The sequence below is a fragment of the Ostrinia nubilalis genome, chromosome 11 (assembly GCF_963855985.1).
Source record: "Ostrinia nubilalis chromosome 11, ilOstNubi1.1, whole genome shotgun sequence".
Lineage (NCBI taxonomy): Eukaryota > Metazoa > Arthropoda > Insecta > Lepidoptera > Crambidae > Ostrinia > Ostrinia nubilalis.
This window is the reverse complement of record NC_087098.1, coordinates 15,580,481-15,586,480: the sequence shown is the minus strand read 5'-3', so window position 1 is coordinate 15,586,480 and position 6,000 is coordinate 15,580,481. Positions and strand designations below refer to the sequence as shown.

General features: G+C 36.1%; 1 long non-coding RNA gene across 1 annotated transcript in view; it reads left to right on the top strand.

Moving 5' to 3' along the window:
• Positions 1–914: 914 nt before the first annotated feature.
• LOC135076371 (uncharacterized) overlaps positions 915–6,000 on the top strand; it is a 183,906-nt gene continuing 178,820 nt past the window's right edge. The window contains exon 1 of the long non-coding RNA XR_010258249.1: positions 915–1,110. This is a non-coding gene — a long non-coding RNA (uncharacterized LOC135076371). The remainder of the gene's footprint in view (positions 1,111–6,000) is intronic.

Sequence of the window (6,000 nt, the reverse complement as noted above, 5' to 3'; positions counted from 1 at the left end):
TACGAAAACATAATTTCAAAACTTATATTTTCCTAATAGTTTCCCTAAAACTCAAACCCATGGTCACCGTACGACTACCCCCTGTCCGCCACCCTCACGTACTCATTATCGATCGAATGTGCTTTAAGATTAATTAGCATTCTGTCCAAATTAGAAACTACCCGCAACTTGGTCGAAACGATTTCGTTCTTCACTTTTTGGTTGCTAATAACAAAGATAGAGAAACACGAGAATCTCTATTTGAGTAGAAATGGAACACGAAAGTTTAAAATATTATTAATTATTAATCTTAGATTAATGGCTTTATTAATCTAAGTTATTAATAACAAAGATGAGAAAAAAACCTATAGGTAGGTTATTTTTAAGCCTTAACCAAAATGGTAAGATGTTTAAAGTGATAAAATAAGACTTACTTGAGAAATTGAAATACGGCGGGCTCTTAGTAAACACTGAATTGACCCTCGCGAAAAAATGCATTATTCTGTGTGTTCTTCAAATTCTTCATAATTAAATAAATTCGCATCTAATGGTTGAACCCTAAAACATTAATATTAATGTCAATGACACGTTAGTAAACTAAAATATGAAAATATGTACAACATTTTAACCTCTATGCAGAATGAACCTGCCCGAAAAACGTGTTAACGCTTGTCGCTTTTGTAAGAACAACAAAAATATTGATGGATTTTGTGTTCGCCGAAACTTTATGAAAGCAAAATTCCAACGTGATTTATTTTTCATTTTAACTTTCTGCCAAAAATAATTGATTTTATAACTTAGCAATCAAGCTACAATCACTCAATACAGAGTTCCATACATCTATTCACGTCGGCCACCCCCGCTGCACCCCTTTGGCCACCCGCTTCCCTCCGTTCCCTCCTGTTCGTAGAGGCTCAGTTCGCGTCAAACCGGCTCGCGGGTCGTCCGCGCCCGTTTTCCCCCCAAAATTCGCGAACTCCACGAAAACTAAGTGCAATAATCGAAAACATTCGAATTTCAAAGTGTTATTTTTTCGAATTTGCGACGCCGACGTCCATTTCGGCCAGTGTGTTTTGTTCGAAAATAATTTTTGGTGATCTGTGTTTTGGACATCCGCAGTTTTCAACTTACGTAAGTGTATTTACTGCATTGCGATAGATTGGAGCACTATTTTTTAATGGCTTTCTAGTAATTTAATAGTTTTTTAGATTTGGAAGGTTATCAAATGTCTGGCAGTTTCGTATTTCTGCCGCGTTCAATTTTTGTTTCCGAATTCGAACTTTGGAAGTAGGTATTGCGTTACAAAGTTAATTTGGTTATGGTGGCTTCAATGCCGAGGCCATGGTAGTGCAGCTCGAAACAAAGGCAAGTTTTGCGAATTATCATATTACACCGCGGTGCCGGCGATACTGTTACCGTGGTTACCGTCTGCGTGGGAAATGGAATATTAAAATACCCGCGCCAGAGATATTAGCTACAATTAAACACTTAGGTAGGTATAATATGTAAAGGATTTGACTTGGTTAATCCCACACAGTCTATATGGTCTATACTAGCTAAAATCTGTCAGTCACGCGTGGGTCGTACCTTCTACCTAAGTTCTATTTTTTAAGAATAGACGCATATTCGTTTGTGTTCTCTTACTACCTACAAAGGGAAGGTTAGTTACGAAGTAATGTAATTACACAAAAGTGGGTAGTAAATTATATTGTTTTCTTTTTTGTTTCTTGTAATGAGTTTAACAACGTGGGTGTTAACGTTATAGGATTAATCTAACGAAAATAAGTATGTAGGTAGGTACTTCTTGATGTCTTAGGTATTAAGTGTGTATCTGAACATTTCGAAAACTATCCACATGTTAATTCCATATCTTTAAATACCAACAATCTACGAAAACAATTTGATGATCGTTTGTTCCTATGATGAGTAGGTAGGTACCTATAACATTATTAATATGAATATAAATTTATCCTTTCAAATCACTTAGGCTGGGTTGCACCATCTTACTTTAACTTTGACAAAAGTCAAAAATCTGTCAAACTCCATACAAAAAGCACTGGTTATCGATATACCTAGTTACCGTCAAAATTTGGTCAACTCAGCCTTAATAGGCCGGAAAATTTAGTTTTCTTCAAAATTCAAATTAACCATTTTAATAGATATGAACGTAATATTCGGGCCTAGTAACTTCACTTAATTTATAATGGGTTTTGTAGGTGCTTCTAAATACTCGTTCCCCAGGGTCTGAAGACCGATTGGTGGGGCAAGCCCGGCCCTTTTTAACAGGCGTTAAATTCCGATCGGGGATTGAGCTAGATACATCGCGGTTTGGGGCTAAGTTATTTGGCCCTTCGAGTAATAAATTAAATACCTACTAGCCCTCGCCCGCGGCTCTGTGCGTGAAACTATGTTCTTTATGTAGAACAAAACCTATGGGGATATTTCGTATGTTCTAAAATGTAGAGCCGTATCTATGAGGATTTCTGATTCTCCTTACGAGTAGACCCGACTGCGCCAGAACGAGGTTTATGATTTTTGGTAATTATTCTGCAGTCGGTCTCAAAAAATGAATCCTTCATTTTGCTTAGGTGATAGGGGACGACTGCATATCAGTATCATAAGATAAGTAACTACCTTAAATGCTACTATTTGATGAGTTGTCGACGGTACATTTGAAAGATAATAAAGTTCAAAGATCACACATTACACCAGAGTGTGGCTCATCGGTTTCTGATAAAATTCCATGACTGGTGTACTTTAATGCTTTACAAAATATCATCTACTAGTTTTCCGCCCGCGGCTTCGCCCGCGTGGAATTTTGTCTGTCACAGAAAAACTTAATCGCGCGCGTCCCTGTTTCAAAAACCGGGATAAAAACTATCCTATGTCCTTTCCCGGGACTCAAACTATCTCTAAGCCAAATTTCATCAAAATCGGTTCAGTGATTTAGGCGTGAATGCAAGACAGACAGAGCTACTTTCGCATTTATAATATTAGTATAGAAGTAGGTATATTATCCTTTTTTATAGGCTTAGGCACGTATATCGTTTTCCATATTTTTTCTTATGTTATTAAAGTATTTGCTCCTGGAAATCATCATCTCATATTGATGAGCTGATGATAGAAGGTAAAACTCCTAAATGCTTAGGAGTTGGAGGATAATTCTTATGTTAGACTCAAACTGGAATAGGTACGTCAAGTGGAAGACTTTTTACCAGTCATGTCGCCCTTGGGAATCAAACCTAGGCCCACCAGCATGTACTCTGCTTGTATCTTATGATTGAAATTCCACTTTGATACTGTCGATTGTTAGCCAAATGCCGGAATGCTGGAGCAACCAAAACCAAAGCGTATTAAATTCCTGCCTCCAGACGTCTCGGATTCCCGACTAATTCCGAATGGAAATAATAAATGGAATATTCAAGATCTCTTTTAATATGGCCTTTTGTACTATTTCGTTTGTAAGATGAGCTGGCACCATATTTAAATTAGTTTATTTAAATAAATAATGATTATTTTATACTGTAGAGGCAAAGAAAACCGTTACTATTTGATGTACCAGTCTAGATGTCATATCCACATTCAAGAGAATTTCATTTCTATTTTTAGGATTTTTTTTAACTTCATTGCACACACAAGCAGTAATTACAAAAAGGCTAACTTAAAACCATGTGGCATTCACTCCCAGCTAACCTTAGGCAAAACAGAGAATTCCATTCCAGGTTTCTATTAATTGCATTATTAATGTGGGTCGAGTCAGTTGCTACAAAAACTCAATGAAATCTTCCTAAATAAAACATAATAATATAAATAGTAGAGCTACATTATTTTTGTGATTGTTGGAACTTAGTTTTTTGTTTTGTCATCATGGTCATTGCAGTAGTTACAAAAAAAACTTTTTCCACGTAACAAACAGTGCAGCACTGGCCACAAAGGAAAACTCGGAAAGTTTGGCGTGTTCAGTGGTACTTCAGGGCTACAGCCTCAGGTCGTGGTCGATACCTGATGCCTATCTGTGGTGACTCATCAAGGCTAACACAGGCTAGACGAAAAAATAGACACAAACTGTCGTCTTATAGAAATATTTTTCTTTCTTTTGCCCTCAGAATATCAATTCGTTATTGTTTTCTTGGCTTTGGATGTAGCTTTTTGTAGGTAGGCTTTTAAAAAGCGCTTTTACATGTCTTAGCCTAATATTTCTTTAACCGTACCAATGCTTCGGGACAATAAATGGGTCAGTGCTGAGAAGAAGCAGTGCAAGAAACTCAGTCACTATTGATATTTAATTTTCTACTTTATTTAGAGTTGTCTTCTATGATATTGATTTCCCCTACAATTATATAGAAAAGAGCATAGATCTAGTGAAGATCTAACTCTTTTTTTTTTAATCTAGGACATAGAATTTAAAATGGCAGAATCTTAAAGATTTGAAAGATGCCTATTTTTAATACCTACGCATAGTCATCTGTCTTATGTAGGTACACTAAACTCTACCTAATGAATGACCTAATGAATCTATGACAGAGTAACTACCATAGTATATTAGAACAGATTCGTTTAAGTAGCCCTGGACTAGAAACTCGACCTTTCTGCCCAAATATAAATTATTTACTAGCCAAATCCTTGGGCTGGATGAGATTTATTTATTGGGCTAGACTGACGCTATGATTAAGTGTTTGTCTGTAAACGTGACCTATTATATATTTATATTTTAATTAGCTAAATGCCACGGCTTTACTCGCCTTTCTCGTGTCCTGAACAATAGAAGAAAACATTTTTTTATGCATAACAAGGCAGTTATTTGACTACAATCGCACCTGATGTTAAGTGGGATGCAGTCTAGGATGGTACATATCTGCCCTGTAAGTGCCTATTCACTCTCGCCTTGAAAATGCCTGGATTATAGTCTTCGGGAATTGTCTGTCATATTATGTAGATATTTTAGAGAGAAGTGGTGTTTTTTTTATCTTTGAATTTGATTTTTCAGTTTTACTTGTACGATCCCATTGCTTACTTAGAACCATGTGATAGTATCACAAGGTACACCTTAGGGTAAGAAGGACGATGTGTATACAAAATACTTACAAGTACCTTAATTTGTACACAGGTCGTACTTCTTTAGATCTCTTCCTACATAAAATATCAGTATCAAAATTGATCATAATTTGGTTCAGCGGTTTATGCTTGAAAAAAAAACCCTTTTCAACAGACCTGAAAACGTAACAGACAGACGGAATTTTCTATTTTTATATTATTTGGGATACATCACATACATCTGCGTAGATTGTTTTCACTTTACGCGTGTCTGGTTCCGTCGGGTGCCTACCAGACTGTGACCGACATTATCATGCTCGTATATACGCACAAAGGTTTATTCCACTTTGTATGATATCTAGCATTGAGTAACAATAGGCCTTTAACCTCAGAGCTGTCGTTACAAACTCATAGTGGTAGGCCATTCATTTTTTGTATTCCTTTCAAATGAAAAAAGACAAATAGATCAGAGTCATGGACCTATAAAAAAGGCGGACGGAACTCGCGCTACAACAAAACTGTGACGCAAAATTTTGGCGTTTGTCTATTGTGTGAGTGAATTTAGGGATGCCATGTTAGCCAAAACATTTTACCCATTTATTTTAAGAAAAACATAGATCGGCAGATGTTACTTGGAAATGTAGACAGAATTATTCCGTGCCATTTTAAAAGGATGAAAGGTGAATGCGTTGAGGTAGGCGCGAAATTTTCAATGTTCAAATTTTCTTACATTGTTTGCAAGTCAGTGTGTCAGGGTATGTACATAATGTTGATCAAAAATGATTCACGCAGTTACAAATTACGAATCTTGTGTACATTATAATCATAATCTTATGCATCATCAATATATTATTATTATTATCTCTGATAGATTTTTTTTAACATACAACCTGACACTGACTTGCAAACAATGTAAGAAAATTTGAATTTTGCAGTTCCACATTTTTGGGAAGGATCAAATTTGCCTATGAAAATATATCCCATTAA